At 50.5% G+C, this 19,586-nt stretch overlaps 1 long non-coding RNA gene across 1 annotated transcript; it reads right to left on the bottom strand.

Moving 5' to 3' along the window:
• Positions 1-291: 291 nt before the first annotated feature.
• On the bottom strand, positions 292-18,548 carry LOC121167647. Its single transcript, XR_005885614.1, has 3 exons — positions 18,415-18,548; positions 4,676-4,728; positions 292-454 (listed from the first exon to the last, which is right to left on the bottom strand). It is a non-coding gene; the product is annotated as an uncharacterized LOC121167647 (long non-coding RNA).
• Positions 18,549-19,586: the final 1,038 nt, after the last annotated feature.

The raw sequence follows: 19,586 nt of genomic DNA, 5'->3' as shown, positions 1-19,586 counted from the left end.
CAACACTCCTACCTATAGAATGGGGACAGTGCAGAACCACTCGAGAGCTGTAGCAAGGAATACACAGGGATGATCAAAAACGCGCCTTCCATTATTATAAGGCCTTCACAAGCGTTAGCTGCCCTCATCTGCACGTGAACCTAACCTTCCCGACAGCAGAAATACACCAAACACCCCACAGCTGAGTGTTGTAGTGCTGGCAGGACTCACCACTGGCCCCTGAGCGAATGGGCTGCTCACTGTGGGCATGTGTAACCGTGTCACAGCGTGTGCCCACACACAGGGCACTCCCCCTGCTGCTGGCATCATTCAACTGCAACACTTTTCAAGCAGCCCAGCTCTCTCTCCAGGGCCTGGCTGGACAGTCACCGAGTACTTCCACTTACGTTTTCAAAGTCCTTCATGTTCCGCGCTCTGGTGGGAGACACTTTCTCCTCAGGCATGTTCGGGAGCACTGCAGAAAGGCCAAAAAGACACAGGAAAACATCACGGCGTGCAAACCCCAATACACCCCATCGAGACAAGGCCCAGAGAGCGAAAGCCCTGAGCAGCTTCCCCAGACAGCCTGCTGACACTTTCTGCTGGCTGACTTAGGGCTGGCTCTGAGACCAGGAAAAGCACTAAAGCATCGTGGTCCAAACACACACAACACGCTGTGTGTCTAGCATGATCGCAGAAAGCACATCGGGCGGTTGGCAGCAGACCGTGCTCATGTGGGCCACCTCCATTTATAAAGTCCTTGTGCTAAGGAGGTATCTCCTTCCTAGGTCACTAATGAAAACAAAGCTTGCCTAATCCACAGCAGACCCTGGGCAAGCTTATCCTTAGAATACCAGACGATAATTATCTGAGGTTTCACAGGCCATACAAGGGTCTAAAATCTGTCACAGAATCTCAACTCCCCTGTTATAGCAAAAAAACAGCTCTGGACAATCCAGACACCAAGTAGCTGTGTGCCAGTAAAAGCTCACCCCCAAAAGTAGGTCTAAGCGGGCAGGAAACTACTGGCTCCTGTTTCTGAGACAGAGCCTCCAGTACGAAAATCTCTCTCCATGGTCCAAGACAGTGGTTCAATAGCTAAATCCTCACCTTGCACGTGCCAGGATCACCTGTGGGCGCTGGTTCGTGTCCCTGCTGCTCCACTTCCCTTCCAGCTCCCTGTTTGTGGCCTAAGAAAGTAGTAGAGGATGGCCCAAAGCCTTGGGACCCTGCACCCACTTGGGAGACCCAGAAGAAGCACCTGGCTTCGGATCAGCTCAGCTCCAGTCACTGTTGCCTTTTGGGGAGTGAGCCAGCAGACATAAGATCTTTCTTCTCTATATAAAGTTGCCTTTCCAATAAAAATAAATAAATCTTTTAAAAAGAAAAAAAAATCTCTCTCCACAGTCTCCTTCATTCAACAAACACTTAACCGCACACCCTCACTGCACTGAACACCAGGCTGTTTGGAGAGAAATCATTGGGAAGAAGATGGTGATCTGCACCCAAGAGCTTCCCAGGTCCCCTGGGTGAAGGCGCTGAGTGCATCGGTGGACAAGGGAGCTATTCACAGGCCAGGAACACCTGGGTTTGTGTCTAACCTTGGAACACCAAGTGGCAGATCAGAACCCCTGGTGCTATCTCTCCTTTGAGTCTCCCTCTGGTTAAAAATAACAGAAGAGAGCATCCCTGGCCTCAATACTATCTTTTCTTCTTGCTTTCCTTGAGTTGTAAATAACGGACCAAAGCATACCAAGACTCTGTGTTAATGTCTTCTCCTTTTTTCAGTTTTGCTAACATAAGAAAAATTATTCTAAGAATTGCTAGCTTCACATAAGGATTAATGAAAGCTTCTGTGTGACACCTAGGTTCTTTGGGGGTATAAAAGTCTTTGTATTCTCAAAGTGCATCATCCAGAAGTGCAGGTGATGGCCACAGTGCAGATTAATACAATCATTTCCCCATTAAGCATCATCTTGTGTGTTCAATTAATCCTGACACCTGGGTGAGACAGCACACTCGGTCACCGTGCCATGTGGAGACTGGGCACTTGGTAGGTACGGAGTGAACAAACGAATTCAATTCATTCTTCTATGCAAAGCACTAGAAGCCCCCTTTCTGCCTGGCACCTTTCTACACAGGACCACATCAAGAGATAAACAAATGAAGCCTCCATTCCAAAGGGAGAACACAGCCGGCCAGCAGATCAGTACCTGCCACCTTAACAGGAGGTAAGTGCTATGGATCAGAACAGGGCACTGCAGGAGTGTGTGAAGGATGGCAAGACGAGCAGGCCAGGTCTCACTGAGAAGGTGCCATCTGGGAGACTGTGGCCTGGGGGAAGCAGTCTGCACAGGAGGTCGGAGGAACGGCCCCTCAGCTCAGTGAGCAGCAAGGGAGTTGTGATGTCCTGGGGGCCAGACTATGCATAGTCCTGCAGGTTCTGGAAGGGCCTGAGGAAGCCGCTGGCAGTATCAGTGTCCCACCGAGCTCTGCACAGGCTCCCTGCTGAGAATACACAGAAGCGGCTTTGAAGAGAAACAAGGCCAGCAGCTAGGAGAAAACTGCAGAATCCAGGCCAGGGAGTGTGCAGGTTGGGCCAGGGGGGTAGGAACGCAAAGCATCTGACTCTGGAAATCTGAAAAGGAGCCAGCAGGAATAAATGAAAAGAGGCAAAATATAGCAAGTTCAGAAAAGGAAGCTCACCTAGGCTGGCCTGGGGTGAACCAGAAAGCTGGTGAGCTGTGAGCTGGTTGGCTAGAGACAGCAGGCAGGCAGCAGGCAGAGGAGAGACACAGAGGGGAAGAAAAACAGCAGGCAGAGGAGAGACACAGAGGGAAAGAAAAACAGCCCAGGCAGAGGCAGAGTGGCAGCGGACACGTGTTCAGCAGGAAAGAGACTCGGGGGTGCACAGGGAGGACTGGGAGGAGCCCCCGCACACACTCGTGGCACAGGGACTTCCGTACACTGGCCAGGCTCAGCCACCAGCATCTGGGATGCTCATCCCCACCCTGCTGCTACCCGGGTCAAGAGCAGTTTCTGGAGAGACATGTGGTGGACCCCTATCCTTCACACCAGGGATCTTCTGTACCCATCCTCTCACAGTAGCTTATAAGTCCTGGTTCAAGGTTCAAGTCTAGGGCTTAGCCCAGAGTCTGGTGTGGAACAGGGGCATACTACCACACTACCACATCACTGCTGCTAATTCCCTGCAGGGCAGGAATGGCAAAAACCAGGCTTGTTGGATGGCATGCTTAAAGTTCAACGGATTCCAAAGGAGAGGAACCTCTTAAGATGGCAGCCTCTATGTTACGGTATTCTCCAGAAACAACCCTACTCTTAACAACTTCTTCCAGGTGGGCATCTGGCACGGTGATGAACGCACTGCCTGTGACACCTGCATCCACGCTAGAGTGCCTGGGCTACAGTACCAGCTCCACTTCCACTTGAAGCTTCTTGTTAACGCACACCTGGGAGGCAGGCTGCCTTAGGTACCTGGGTATCTGCCACCCCTCAATTGAGTTTTCTGCTCCTGGCTTCAGCCTGGGCCTGCCCAAGTCAATGAAGACATCCGAGGAGTCAAACAGCCAATAGAAACGTATCCGCACTCTCTCTCTCTCTCTCTCTCGTTCTCTCTCTCCTGTGTGTGCATGCACTATCGTTTTCTCTTCCTTTCACAAAAATAAAATTTGTCAAAAAATAAAAACTTCATTTTGCACGTTAAATCATCATTTTAGAGAAAAGAGAAAAGCAGGTCAGAAAAATCACAGATGCTTCAGCCAGGCCCGCTGTTAGCATACTCCTACACACATTTAGGATGGCATTTTCTTTCTTCAGAAAACAAACTTACAAAGAATGTTTAGCAAGACCCAAACTGCAGTTTCGTCATTAACCCCGCTCCAACACCATACACACCCTTACTGACTCAGCACCATCGTCTGTGGTCAAGCCAGCTGTTTTGTCCTCAAAGGGCAAGCCTGGGTAGGAATGCTGGGGCTGAGTTAACACACGGAATCCGGGAAGCCACCAGGAAGGCCTGGCACACTGCAGGCCATCCAGCAGCCCCCTGGGCCGCAGCCACTCTGCAGTGCAGCCCACCAGAAGCCATGTGTCATACTGATCAGCAGCTCAATCTCGAGCCGCCATGTGTCACTTTGTTCAGCAAGAACAGCCTGAATCCCCACAGGCGTGGTGGCAAGAAGACACCCCCCGGGGGAGGCCAAGACATCAAGTTTACTAGTCCTGTGTTTATGAAAAGAGGTAGAGAGCAAGTCAACAGAGACCTTCCTGAAACACTGACCCCCAAGTGTGTGCCAGGCCAGGGTGAGCTCTGGGCGCAACAGAGCCCAACCCCAAGCCTCAAGGTCTTCGGGATCCTGTCTACTCTTGTACCCCTACCCCCTCTTTTTTTTCTTTGTGGAAAGTAGAGTGACAGAGAGAGATCTTCTATCCACTGGTTCACTTGCCCAATAGCCCAGAACCCCACACAAGTCTTCCGGCTGGTTCCAGGAACCCAAGCACTTGCTGCCTTTCAGTTACTCAAGTGGGAAGCCCCTTAGGAAACGGAGGCAGGAATCAATTCCATACACTCTAATGTGGGATACCAGTGACTCAAGCAGTAACTTAACCCACTGCCCCACAATGCCTGCCTTACTCCCGTAGCCTTGCGCAGGAGGCTCCGGCTGCATGTACTTACCGCCATTTCCCAAGCTGGTCTCCAGGTTATCTGGTAAAGTGGGAAGAAGGCCACTAGGAGAGAACACACAGGGGAAGAGATGAGCCAGCATTTGAACACCAGAGCCTGGCAGACTGATGGCCAGCAGGCCACGGCCAAGGGGGACACAGAGCTGAGACACAAAGCAGAGGGCAAGAGCCCATGCTTTGGCGCTGCTCTGGCTTTAGAATGAGGTCCAGCTGAATAACCTTCAGCAAGGTCACTCCTTCACTTTGTTACCAAATGTCCCGCATGTCAAGTAGTCGCTAGGGGCAGAGGCACCATGCCAAGTACAAGCTACTTAGATTTCAAAGCCCCACTTTCTTAGTGTGTTACACGCAGACACCACATTTTCCTATAAAAACCAGATTAACATACAGAAACCTTGAGCATATAGTAAGTGTTCAAGAAATGGCACCGATTTTTTTTTTTTTTATCATTACTGATATCACCAACATGCCTATCCCAAACCAAAGCCAAGCTTCTGGGAATCAGGCATCAATTTGTCTAAGATGTCACACAAAAATACAGAATGTACCAATCCAAAGAAGTTACCCTGGATCAGTTATATGCATTGGTTTAGCAAGAATCTGGAGACTTTGAGTGAAATCTATACAACATGACAAAAGACATAGTGTGACATACACAACCCAACCCTGCCCTGGTGCCTTTCCAGGCCTCACTCCCTTCAGCTGCAGAAACAGCAGCTACTTCATACAGCAACTGACAAACAAAGCACCAGGTACCCAGCAAGATGCCTGGCATATGGCGAGTACTCCACAAATGGGAGCAACAGGTTCCCGTCATCTTAAAACACAGTGTTTCATAATTGATCAAGCATTGGCCATCACTACCTCAACCCGATTCCCTGAGGGCCATGCACTTTTCAAATGAAAGCCCCGGGGTGCAGACAACGTCAGGGACGTCACCAGAAGCACCTGGCACTGACATGGAGGGCTGGGTACAGAATCCAGACCTTTGGCGTCTGCCCTACATGCCACCTCCCTGCCCCACACTGCACACCAGGGACAGGTAAAGGCTCAGTTGGTCTGCCTCCATTTCCAAAGGCATTCTGCTCCCAGGACAGGTTTGCTCATCTTGAAACTTCAGAGTTAGAACAATGCTTCAAGATGAGAACCAAGCAAAAACTTGGAGATATCCATAAAATTCCAACATCAGAAAAATGATTCTATAAAACATGACCTTTATAAACATAACTAAAAACATTTAAATAGAATACATCATCAGGACAGCGAGTGACCCTCCAGCTAAGACCCCAGCTGGGGCACATGCACCCCACGTTCAGGTACCTGGGTTTCAACACGACCCTACTGCTAAGTGTGGTTTCCTGCTGAGGCACACCCTGAGAGGCAGCAGGCAACGGCTAACATAACTGGGTACCAGCACCCATGTGAAAGAAAGACCTGGATGAAGTTATCAGCTTCAAATGGGTCAGCCCCAGCCTCTGTGGGCAACCAGTAAATAAGAGTTTCAGTGCCTTCATATTTTTTTTGTTTGTTTTGTTAAGATTCACTTATTTTTATTGGAAAGGCAGATGAAATTTACAGAGATCTTCCATTTGCTGGGTTCATTTCCCAAGTGGCCACAATGGCCAGAGCTGATCCTATCCGAAGCCAGGAGCCAGGAATTTCCTTCAGGTTTCCCACATGGATGCAGGGTCCCAAGGCTTTGGGTCGTCCTTGACTGCTTTCCCAAGCCACAAGCAGGGAGCAGGATGGGAAGTGGAGCTGCCAGAACACAAACCAATGCCCATATGGGATCCTAGCACTTGCAAGGCAAGAATTTAGCCATTGAGTCATTGCACTGGGCCCACAAATAAGTTTTAGAGTATATTTCGTTTTTTAAATATTACGTTCTCGGGCTGGTGCATAGCCTAGCGGCTAAAGTCCTCGTCTTGAACGAACCAGGGATCCCATATGGGCGCCAGTTCTAATCCGGCAGCCCCACTTCCCATCCAGCTCCCTGCTTGTGGCCTGGGAAAGCAATCGAGGACGGCCCAAAGCCTTGGGACCCTGCACCCATGTGGGAGACCCGGAAGAAGTTCCAGGCCTTTGACTTCGGATCGGTGCAGCTCTGGCCATTGCAGTACTTGCAGAGTGAATCATCAGATAGAAGCTCTTCCTCTCTGTCTCTCCTCCTCTCTGTGTATCTGACTTTCCAACTTAAAATAAATCTTAACAATTGAGGGGTAGAACAGTTTTAGGAAAGGTAAGCAGAGAAATCTTCAATACCTTAGTGAGGAGTAACTAATCTTTGTGTCCTACCTAGTAAGGTATATGGGAGTCCAAGCTGACTGTTTCCTGTCTGTTCTAAGCTTTCCTTATTGGTCTCTGTCTATCTGATCTAATTTTGGGGGGGATGGGGCTCCAGAGCGACCCTGATGGTCATTGCAAGAGAGGGTGGGGAGCCAAAGTTGGAACTAAGTAAGGACCAGAGAAAGCTCCTCTCCCGAGTCCTGAAGGAAGTTTACTGTTCTGTTTCTGAGGACCGCTCAGGGCTCCTGACTGTTCTGATGACATTAGACTCTGTGAGGAAGAATCTGGGCTTCTTCCATTCCATGTGGGAGATCCGATAGGGAATGGATGACCTCAGAGTTCTTGGCCTACGAGGGCACTCCAATTCCCCGTGGTCTCCTTGGCTGTTGGGATATAGTCCTTGGTGCCCATACTAATCATCCTTGGCAAGGATCCGGGAGTCTCCAGGGCATGTTTGAGTTATAAGCTTGTTTGGACTAGCCTAAAATTCGCAAAGTTCAGTAGAAATCACACTTGAATACTATAAACTGCTAAATATAAAAATGAAAATAGACACGAGACAGCTGAACAGTGCCCTATAACTATTTTAAGGTGTATAGCAGCCAGCTGTGTATAAACTAAAATTGAAATTGTCAATGAAGTAGTCACAGGATGTGGTTAAGAACTTGCACTTTCTAACATATTGGTCACTCAACACCATGTCAATTAACTTCATGATGTTGTAAATTATTGTTGAAGTTGTGTAGTGGCTTTTCATTAGAGGGGATGATATTCCACCAGCTCTACTTTCAGACCAGGGATGGTCTCCCAATGAAACTGTTGAATTTATCTGGACAATAAGATGCTGGACTTTCTACATGGTCCATGCCCACAATGAAGGAATCAGGACTGGATATGAACTGTACTACTGTAACAATATGGAGGAATTCAATATGGGGGGAGGGCTTTTTGGAGGGGTTGGGGGAATCCCAGAGCCTATGAAACTGTCATAAAATGAAATTTTTAAAAAATCTTTAAAAAGTATACATCTTTACAAAAAATAGTAATATGTTCTCAATTTTTTTAAATACATATACATACACTAAAGGCATGTCAGGTCCATTTTGGACTAGGTGAGCTATAAATATACAACAAAAGAATATAGTGAAATATTAAAAATCATAATCTGTAGGGAAATGAGAGGTGTTTTCCGCCTTTGTGATTTTCTATGATTTTCAAGGTCCTCCAACACACAGCTAAATGTTAGGACAAGGTTTAATCTCTAGGGTGAACTCCAAAATCAAAAACAAGCACAACACGACCTCTTGCAGATAGTGGCCCAGGGGACCAAGTTCAGGCACGAGTGATGGGCGAATCCTCGCCCACAGGCTGGCCTTACATTCTCAACTGGCGTTCTCTCCACCAGAGCCACTAACTTACTCACCCTGGCTAAACGGCACCTCAAGAGCTCAGGTCAAGGGCAGCACCCTTCTGAAACCCACCCTTCAGGCCAAGCTCAAGCTGTGGGTCTCGGATAACTTCAAAAGGCAAACACTGAAGTTAGAAACTGCCATACGACAGCCAAACTCTCAGTGTTGATTCTGCAGTGTAGAACTTCCTGCCCGGTTCCTGTCAAAATTTCACTTGTACTTTTATCTGACTGCTTTTAAGATGGTAGGAATGTGTGCCGTCCGTACTCTCCAGGCGGTTCCAACCACATTTCCGGTCCCACTGCTCTAGCCTATTCTGATCATCTACGCTCACCCTTGAATTAAAGTCAGGAACTTGAGGGATGGCATTGCAGTGTGGCCGGTTAAGCTACCACCTACAATGCCAGCATCCCATACAGGTGTTGGTTCAAGTGTCCACTGCTTCACTATCAATCCTGCTCTCTGCTAAAGTGGCTGGGAAAGCACCAGAAGACGGTACAAGTGCATGGAGACCCAGCAGATGCTCCTGGCATCAGGCTGGCCCAGCCCTGGCTGCTGCGGACAGAACCAGCAAATAGACGATGACTCTCTGCCTCTCCTTTTCTTTTTCTGTAACTCTGCCTTTCAAATAATAAACAATCTTTGTAAAAATCAGTAAGATCGGATCCTCATAGAGATCTACTAGAAATAAAAATGCAACCAAAAAAGAGGACTCAGCTAGGATTTTAGCATGAAGGATGCGAGGGGCTCAAAATCACCAAGGGAAAATGGCTGAGCCGGGAACAAAGCCCGGGTTCCCAGTGATCCACCCTTGTTCTTGTGTGTCGGGCTCCTACACAGAAGCAGCATATAGGAACAGGCCAGTCTTGCCAACCCCAAGGCAAAGCATGATCCTAAGGAACGCACCCCACGGCCGGCACCCACACTGCAGCCAACACCATGCTCCAGACGGGGCAGGCAGTCTTCTGGAGGAGGTGTTTGTTGGTTTTTGTTTTGTTTAATATACATAAATAAAATAATGAAACAGAGATCCAGTGGGAAAAAAAAGCAGAAACCCTAAGCTGGCCTGGTTAGAAACCCTATGCCCAGAACCTCTTGCACCCCGTTTTCACTTGAGAACCAAGTGAACCAGGGTAGAAGGTTCCAGCAGCCAGCGCAGTGCACAGCTACTGCAGGTGCCCTTGGCCGACTATGAGGGAACGTTGCAATAATCACAGAAAACAGGGATGAGGAGCAGGTGTTTGGTACAGCGGGTAAGTTCCTACTCAGGATCCCCTTATCCCAGCATCCCCTTTCAGGGTCTCTGTTCAGGCTCTGCTCCTGACTCCAGATTCCTGGGTACGCAGACCCTGGGAGGCAGGGATGGGTCAAGTCCTCGCTGGTTTCAGGCTACTGGGGGTATCTGGGGAATGAAACAACAGCTGAGCAGGCTCACACTTACGTGCAAGCACCCCGCCCACACCCTGCCAAACACATACACACACCACGTTCCAGAATCCAAAGGTAGCTAAATCAATGCTTAGCTTTTTACATAGCATGCACTCTTGACAGCCTTTTTGAAGACTTCTCATATGCATGGATTTGTGCAGGAACTCTCTGAAGTGCCCCTGTATCTACTGAGTGAGCTTGCCTCCATGTCACTCTACTGCCACCCCAGAGAACCACCTCTGCCTGGGCCTGCACCCATGGCAGCAGCAACTGTCCCCTCACACCTCCAGCCCCAACAGGGACCAAGTATTTCACTGTCCGAGGGTTAGAGCAAGAAGGACTGTTTCCTGCTCAGGCTACAGACATTGCTTGACTACTCCTCACTCCCTCCTGTCAGACTTTACACATTATATGCAAAGACATCACTTTGTAACCTAAAACAAACAGAATCCCGTGTTAAGCATTATGCTGTAATTTTCTTGTGCTACTGAAGATGTCACTGAAACACGTTTTCATGACAACACAACAGTGTTACTGCTGTCAACTTCTGGAAGGGGCAAGAGGGGAAGCGCCCACCCGAGGAGAGGGTTCTCCCTCTCTCCCCCAGCCACTGGTTCTCAGAGCAGAAGCAGAGAGCAGGGATAGGGGTCAGGTCCCGCTGCCATGGCTGTGGCCAGCACTGCTGTCCCCGGGTGTGCAGGAGCCAGGAGCCAAGACAGAACCTAGGCAGGCCAATACAGGATGCGGACATGATGACAGCAAGGCTGAACATCCACTCCTGCTTCCATGCAGCTTTTCAAACTTTATTAACCATGATCCATGCAAGGGATTTCACTCCTGGTTGCCACCTACTGAGTTTCATGAACTACTAACGGCATCATAAAGGATGGTATACTTGCCCAATCCCTACTAAGAGTAAATCCATGTGCTTGCAAGGTCTCCTGGTGTGAACAATGCTGCATGAATATCATTATACAGGGCCCTGCACACATGTATGAAGACCTCCCTTAGATAATAAGAGGAGGAATATCTGGGTCAAACCATACCAGCATATTGCAAACACACAAAGGGTTTGAACAGGCATACTAGTCGAGCCGGGCACGCAAACAGGAGCTTCCACCGCACCAGCCACATGAAGTTTCAGCTGCTGGAAGCGAGCACAGCCTAGCCTCCCAACCCGGGAATTCCACTCCACCAGCTGCTTAAATGCAGCTAGCACCATCACACGGCAAAGGCCTCTGGCCTCCTGGTGACAAGTTCTAGAGACTTTAAGGGGTCTGGCTAATGGCACAGGTGGGGGCATGTAGGAACCTGAGAGTTCATGTCCAGGTGATGAATGACTTCCAAGGCACTGCCAGGGACGCTGCCACTATTCTAGCAGGTAAGCAGGGTGCTGAGACTGAGTTGTTTGGAGCCAGGAACACGAGGACCTTTAAGGGCCAGACCGAAGTACCAGTTTACCTACAAGACCTGAGCTGGAGCAGTTAACACTAACCATCACCAAATATCACTCACAGGCACATACTGAGGCTGCAATGGGGTCCCTCCTGGTAGGGCTGGATCAAGGTGCCCACCAGTGAGAGTCGGAACAGTGAATGGGTACTATGTGAATCAGGACTGGAGGCAGAATTTGTGGGGGAGTATGGGTTCTCACTCCTGTGGAACAACAATCTCTGTTGGCACACCCAAGAGCTGTGGCTGGGAACAGGCCTGGTTGGGGAACTAAGGGGATGCCCCAGCTGGGTTGGGGTTCCCACTGGTGAGCATGAGAGCCAGAATGGGGTAATGTAGACCGTCTCCCTCAGCATGGGTGTGGACTGGATCTGGGGAGCATCAGACTGGGCTAGACTCTAGCACCCACTGGTACTCATGAGAGCCAACATGGGTGTAGAACAGGCTGGGCTGTCTCGGCTCCCGCTGAGCCACGTAAAAACTAAGTCAGGGCTTGGACCGGGTAGGCTGGGCTGTAGCACCCAACAGTGAGAACTGGAATGGGTGTGGGCTGGTTGGGCAAGGCCACTGTTCCTGCCAGGACAAGAGGTAGACAAAGTCTACCTGGGCCAAAGACCCACTGGTGTGTGCAACATCTGCCATTGGGAGGAGACCTGATAGAGGAGCTTGGGAAACTCCTTTGTCAGTCCTTGCAGATGAGTGCAAGAACCAAGGCAAGGACAATCCAGACCAGCAAGGTAACAATAGCCACCAGTATATACATGGGTCAGGTCCGTGGCCTGGCTAGACTGGGCCAGTTCATAACATCCCCTAGCAGATCTGAGAATCAGGACAAATGCAGGAGGGCTGGGTCAAGTCACAACACCAGCCAGTTCACATCAGGGCCAGGACTGGGGGCTGGCTGGGCCTGGCTGGGCTGCAGCACCCACAGCATGAGCTGGAACTGGGGACAGGCTGGTGCGAGCCAGGTTGCAGAAACCTGCTGGTGGATGCCAAGGTGAGGCAAGCCACGCCAGTCTGGAGGAAGCGGGTGCCAGGTCTGTGAGCACCAGGGGTCGGGGGTCCAACAGAGTTCAGGTCACCTAGCCCTGGTCCTTGGCCACCTACACGGTGGGGCCCAGGTTTGTAAGCCCAGGGGGTGGGGTGCCCGGTGGGGCCCTAGTTACTTGGCCCACCTACATGGTAGGTGCTGGACCCATAAGCCTGTTTAGGGTCCTTGGCCTATCTGAAAGAACTGGTCCTCCTCAATGGAAAAGATGGAGTAGTAGATAGAGCCACATGGAGGATATAGCAGCCCACTGAGCCCTGCAGGGGACATCTGTACCATCCCAGAGAAAGGAGAGCAGAACAAATTGGACAGCTACCCCAGCAAAATGATAACAGAAATTTCTGGGCAAATGGAGACTCTGAGGTTGACTATGTCAGCCAACGGACATTGAAAGGGTTTCTTCATCCTTGGATCGGTGAGATCGACAACATTTCAGAACTACTGAAAGCACCTGGGCAGAACCCTTGGCATGTGAGCCACACTGGGACCCTGGGCTGATATCAGAAGGCCATTTTCCATCCCTGGGTACCGGAGAGGTTGGAGCCTGGGTACGGTTTCCTCCCTTATCATTCCCCCACCCCAAAATAAGAAGAAGAAACAGAAAATTTGGAAACAATGGTCACATCCACTTTTCCCTAATCCTTGATCCATCCCACTCTGACCTACTACGTTATCATCTAAAATTAAAAGTAGATTAAAGGGCCCAGCAGCGTGGCCTAGCGGCTAAAGTCCTCACCTTGAACGAACCAGGATCCCATATGGGCACCGGCTCTAGTCCCAGCAGCTCCACTTCCCATCCAGCTCCCTGCTTGTAGCCTGGGAGAGCAGTTGAGGACAGGCCAAAGCCTTGGGACCCTGCACCCATGTGGGATACCCAGAAGAAGTTCCTGGATCCTGGCTTCGGATGGGCATAGCATCGGCCATTGCGCTCACTTAGGGAGTGAATCATCGGACAGAAGATCTTCCTCTCTGTCTTTCTCTCTGTATATCTGCCTTTCCAATAAAAATGAAATAAGTCTTTAAAAAAAGAAAACTACAAAAGAAGAGTGAGTAGATGTGAGGAGGAAGGGAACACTATTATTTTAATTGTCTCTGAATTATACTGAATAAGTTAAAAATTTAAAAATAAAAAGTAAGTTCATGTTAGGGCAAAAAATTTGGAAATCCAGAAAGTTTTTCCATAACTCGAGAACTTTCACAAGTGCCCTCTTAACTCTCGATAGAGCTGTTACTTTAACAAAGCGCACATTTCTAAAGTTAACACACAGTGCCAGACTGTGTCCCAGAGCGAACACCTCAGCTGACATCACGTCCATGCACTTTCCCACAGTGAGCAAGCCACTGCTAAATACAGAGCTGGTATTTACATGGTGGTCATTTGTTCCAACAGACACAGAACAAAACAGATTCACACATCCAATAGTTACTCAGCCTCTCCCCACCACGAGACAGTGGAAAGTGAAACAGACACGCTTCCTGTCCTCACTGAGCCGGCACCTGCACTTCTGAACGCTCAACTCCCCAGGCCACCAACACCCCGGAGCGCAGGATCCACAGTCCAGCCTCCTCCTGCCCTCGGCTCTTCACCAGACATTTCCCTCCGACATCTTCCCCCAAGACCTCCTTCTCCAAGACATTCATGAGGACTCTGCCCGCAGCAGTATAAACTGGCTATAAAGAAAACATTTCTGTTTGGTCCCCTCCTGGCCAGGCAGCAAGTGCCTGAGGGTCATGTGTTGGAGGGCCCTGTGGATGGATAAGCCTGGGCCCAGGCCTCAGGAAGCCTAGAGCTGCAAGAAGGCACACTCTGGAGCATGGTAACAAAGGAATGAATCCGGGGTTGTGGGCACAGAAATCTATCCAGGAAGCGGCACACTGTGGCAGAAGTGTAACAAAACTAGCAGGCAGTTAGCAACCCCCAACATCCAGGCCCCGGGGATATTCAACTTCACTTGACCCATGCTGCCATCCAATAAAATTGGTAATGCCATAACAGAGACTGAAGCTCTGATGGCTCAGGTGCCTTCCCAGAGCCACACCTTGCACCTGAACACAATGCTTGGGGTGCCTGGAGTCCTGGCTCCACTTTCCATTCAGCTCCCTGCTAATAAGCACCCGGGAGGCAGCTGGTACTGGCTCACCTGGGGCCCAGAGTGGAGAGCAATCTGACCCGCACAGATTCCCAGCTCATGCCTTTGGCCTGACCCAGTCCCAGCTGCTGTAAGTATTTGGGAAGTGAAGCAGAGAAATGCTGTAAGCATTTGGGAAGTGAAGCCCCCTCTCAGCCCCTCCTGCCCCCTCTCAGCCCCTCCTGCCCCCTCTCAGCCCCTCCTGCCTCCAAACTGATAAAAAGCAAAACAACTACTACCTGGCTGAGACAGGAGCCACAGCTGGTCATCCCGACTCCACACCCAGTTTGCTAGAGCATCAGGGAGGAGCCAACAAAGGGCCTGGCCTTGGGCGTGGCCCTTCGGGCCAAAATCTCACAGGGCACCAACAGAGGACAAGGCCTAGAGAAGATGACACACACTGACCCAATTCAGCAAAAGTAAGGACAACTGGGCTCCCATTTAGAATGTGAAACCAGTCCTGGACGCAACCACACTGAAGAGCGCTCAGACAGTAGTAGCAGATCACAAGTTTCGCTTTAGGAGTTTTTTCTTCCACTGCAATCACCCAGGGGAGACACCCCCCACCACCACCACCAATCTCTCTCTCAGGACATTTCTGCCATTCTTTAAGGGACAGCTCAAGAGCCAGGAGCTATGTAAAATCCTCCAGGAATCCAACAACTCAACACTGGCTTAGAGGGCCTGGAACAGTAGCTTAGTGGTTAAAATCCTCATATCACATGCCCAGAATCCCATATAGGCTCTGGTTCGCCTCCTGGCTGCTCCACTTCCCTGCTTGTGGGCCTGGGAAAGCAGTGAGAACTGTCCAAAGCCTTGGGTCCCTGCACCCACAAGGGAGACTCGGAAGAAGCTCCTGGCTCCTGGCTTCAGATCGGCTCAGCTCCAGCTCTTGCAGCTCTTTGGGGAGTGAACCAGTGGATGGAAGATCTTCCTCTCCGTCTCTCCTTCGCTCTGTAAATCTGACTTTCCAATAAAAAATAAATAAATCCTAAAAAAAAAAAAAAAAGAAACAACTCTGATTCACAGAACCAATGGGAAGGCGGGACAAGGTACGGAGGCACAGGCTGTGCAGCAAGTAAACCTGGACTTACAGCTTGCTTCAACTACACTCATACCCTGGACCACTCACTGCCCCTCCGGGGGCCTCAGAGCTCCAGGCTATGACCAGGGCCCAAGGGCAGCACCTCAGAGAATCACGCTCCACTCAGTGACTTAATAAACAGTCCCTGAGCCCTCCTTATGTGCCAGATGGCAGGCGAGAAGCTAAGGTGACCAAGAACAAAATGCAGTCCCTGTTCTCAAACGGGTCACAGTCTTACCTAGAAGAAAGCGAAGTTAAAGCCAACAAACAGCTACGGTGTCCAGCAGAGGAGCCAGCGGCCACGTCGGCCACTGCGGCGACTGAAACGGCCAACGGAGACACACTCAGAGTGTAGAACTCACACTGGACTTCAAACACTTAGCAGACAAACAGAAAATGTAAGCCATCTCATCAGTAATTTTGTCCACTGAACGCAAATTAGAATGAAAATACAGGTAGAGTAATCCTTACCCAATATGCCTGGGACAAGAAGAGATGTGGCTTTTCTTTGGATTTTGAACTATCTGCACATTCACGAGATAGCTCAGGGATGAGACCCAAGTCTAACCTATAACCCATATATGCTTAACTCACATCGCCACAATGTCACACAATATTGTGAAGCACTGCACCTGTCCGGTGACCTGTCACACAAAGCCACATGCAGAATTTTCCTCGTGTCAACAAGACAGCGCTCGGAAAATTTCACGTTTGGGAGCATTTACATTTTTGGATTTTCAGATTTGAGATGCTCAACTTCCACACAGAAATACTTGTTTAAACAAAACATTCATTCCACCTATCTCGTTTTACTTTTTAAAATATGGCTTCTAGAAATGTTTCACCACATGTAGAGCCTGCACTGTATTTCCATTGGACGGCACTAGCCAACAAAATTCAGTGAGGCCATCGAGGACTGGGGTCAGGGCAATGACAGATGTGGACGGCCTGGACAGGAGAAGGCCCAGGTGGGGGCACGGAACGTCATCAAGCATGCTGACACCTGGCAGGCATCAGTGAGGCTGAGGGAAATCAGGAGGGGAACACGGGCAGACCGAGCAGCGGGGGCAATCATAAAAAACGACAAGGCAGGCCTGATGCTGTGGCACAGTGGGCAAAGCTGCAAGCTGTCGTGCCCGCATCCCATATGGGCGCAGCAATGCCAGCTGATTCAGCTCCCTGCTAAAGCACGTGGGAGAGCAGCCAAGGGTAGACCAAGTCCTTGGGCCCCTGCATTCATGTGGGGGACCAGGAAGAAGCTCCCAGCTCCTGGCCTCGGACCAGCTCAGCTCCAGCCGTTTGAGAGGTGAACCAACAAAGGGAAGATTTCTCTCTCTGTCTCTCTGAACCCCAATATCTCAAACAAATAAGTAAATCTCTAAAATAAAAAGATGATAGAAAATAAAGGAAGATGAAAAAAATAGAAAGCAAAGGGCAAGACCAAGGATGACAGAGACTCGAGGTCAGGGGACAAGATTAGGGAATACCGAGCAAGGAGGCTGGAGAGGCAGGCGGTCGACCAGAAGAATTTCCTAAGTTACAGTGAAGAACTTCACCCTAACGATGGGGAGAGGCCAGGGAGGATGCTGGCTGTCGGGCTACCAGGAAGGAAGGAAAGCACAGTGCTCACTGCTCTGCTGAGTAAACTCATGTTAATCCCACGCCAATCATAGGCTTCATACCAATTCATTTTATAGAAAACTGAGCAAAGACGATGCGTGACTTCCCAAGGTCAGACTAAGATTCAAAGTCAGCTAGGTCTGGGTCCCAAACCAAGGACTAGGTCAAACAGGACCGCAACGAGAACGGCACCAGCTCAGAAAACAGTCCACAGCACTCGACAGCGGCCAACTGAGGTAGAGTTTTCAAGCTGCAGGATGCAAAACTGCACGAGGCATGAAGAAAGCCAGGAGACAGCAGCGACACATGCAGAGAAAAGGACATGAGCTTGCACAGGGTCTGATGAGCTAGGAGCTGCCAGGGGCCTCGCCTGTGCCTGACACACAGAGCAGTTCAACACACAGCGGAACCAGGCTCCAGGTCTGCCCAGGCTAAGTGTTGACTGAACCCAGTTCACCCCGAAAAGCGTTCAGTTTTGCACACTAAACAACACAGCCTGTCGCTAGGAGAGCTGGGCAAGCAACGTGGATTCAGTCAGGGTCCTCCTCCTCTTCCTCCCACCCCACTCTCCCTCCAGGAACCTGAGACGACCACAGAGATCCAGAATGGAGCAGTCCAGAACTCAACCAGAGTCCCGAGCCAAGTGAAGCCTGCCTGAGGACTCCCACAGCCTCCGGAGCGACGATCTATTGAAAGGCCACGCTCGCTCACTATTCTTCAACTCCCATCACCACTGATGAGGGTAACGACACCAACCACACAAAATCATGGTTTTCAGCACTGATTATACACCAGGCAGTAAGGACGCATGCCCAGTGTTGGCAAGATGCTAAGTCGGATTAAGTCCCGTGGCCAAAGTCACAATGCTGGCTAGTTTACAATTCTGGATTTGAATCCAGTTCCAACTCCAGCTAAAGCTTCCACCCTGGGGGCCATTCTGGGACCCCATACTTCAAGTCTGGATGGCCACATCACCTCCCCCACGGTGAAAACAAACTCCTCGTCCAAAACGCACCCAGAGTGGCAGACTCCAAGCCCCTTAATCCGGCCTTCACCTCCTCCTCCACCCATGTGGAGGCGAGTGTAGGGGACCCCTCCCCACCAGCTAGCCAGTGGCCCATGCCCCAGCCCCAGCCCCATGCTCAAGAACTCACCCCCGCACACTTGCCCGTGACCAAACTCCAAAACCCTCAGTAGCAACCCCCAGACCCCGGTTACGACTGGGCTCAGTGGGCAACCTGGGCGCTGAGCGCGAAGCCCCCCGCCGGGCCGCACCTGCAACCGCTGAGCGTCCCGGGGAGAGTGACGTCCTCCTCCAACACCGAGTCCATGCCGGACACGGAGGCGACGGTGTCGTTGGTGTCTGTGGGGGCGGCGCCACCGCTGGCCCCGCTGTCGCGACCCGCCCGGCTCCCCCGGTCCCCGCCTCCTCCAACCCAGCTCTTGTTCGGATTCCGGCGGCGCCGCTGGAATTCAAACCACAGCGGCCGCCATCTTTCCCGCCGCTTCTTCCTGCGGAAGCAAGGCGGAGTCGCGGAGCCGAGCGCCGTGAAGCCGACCAGCGCAGTCCGAAGTTGGGGCAGGGAAGCGGAGATGTGTGCCATATTAAGTAAGGGCAGGACGCCGGCGCCCAGGCTCAGAAAACTAATGAAAGAGAGCTAGCTGCCATTTTTTATGAGGGCACTCCCGTAGGTGCGCTAAGGAGCCATCTTTGTTGAGGGCAAACGCTGGCCCATAGCCGTTACTTTAAGCGGGAGATGGAAATACAATTCTTGGAAAATCTCAGAGTTTCTAAGGCCATTGACTGCTCTTCTGCAATAATGGGCTCGTGTATGTGTGCCTCCAAAAGGTTCCTTAAAAGGATCTCCATCTTGAGTTGTATCTCATAAATTGAAATTCTTAATCAGTTTAGAAAATTCCTACCTGTCACATAAGAACAAGAGCAGTTACTTGCACACGTAGTTTGAAGTAAATGCTTCCTCCCTCCAGGCCAAGCAGTCAGCCGCACTCAGTTCCAAGCTCTCGCTGAGTAAGTGGCCTTTTATTACCATAGGGACTTAAAACACACCTGCAGTCAGTAAGTGAGGCTCCCAAAGTAATGTGCTCTAAGTCCGTGAACTGGAGCCAGATCCGTGGGCTAGCTTAGATTCTCTCAAGGCTGGCGTTTCCTTTCTTATCCTCCCTTCCATTCTCTACTCTTTCCCTCCCTTCCTCTCCCTCCCCTCCTTTCCTCCACTCTCTTCCATTCCATTCCCCTTTCATTCTACTCCTCTCTTCCTTTCCCCTCCCTTCCCTTCCCTTTCTGCTCACCTCCCATCCTCTCTCCTCTCTTGTTCCTCCACTTTAGAGAGGCTTACAAGCCCAAACTTCCACACCTGTCCCGCTTCCTTCCCCAGAGTCTCAACCTCAGCTTGGAATCAGCTGGTGAAAGCCTGGAAGAGGAAGAG

This window comes from Ochotona curzoniae, unplaced genomic scaffold, assembly GCF_017591425.1.
Source record: "Ochotona curzoniae isolate NIBS_2020 unplaced genomic scaffold, NIBS_Ocur_1.0 patch411, whole genome shotgun sequence".
Taxonomy (NCBI): Eukaryota; Metazoa; Chordata; class Mammalia; order Lagomorpha; family Ochotonidae; genus Ochotona; species Ochotona curzoniae.
The sequence above is the reverse complement of the archived record's forward strand: the minus strand, read 5'-3'. Positions and strand labels throughout refer to the sequence as shown.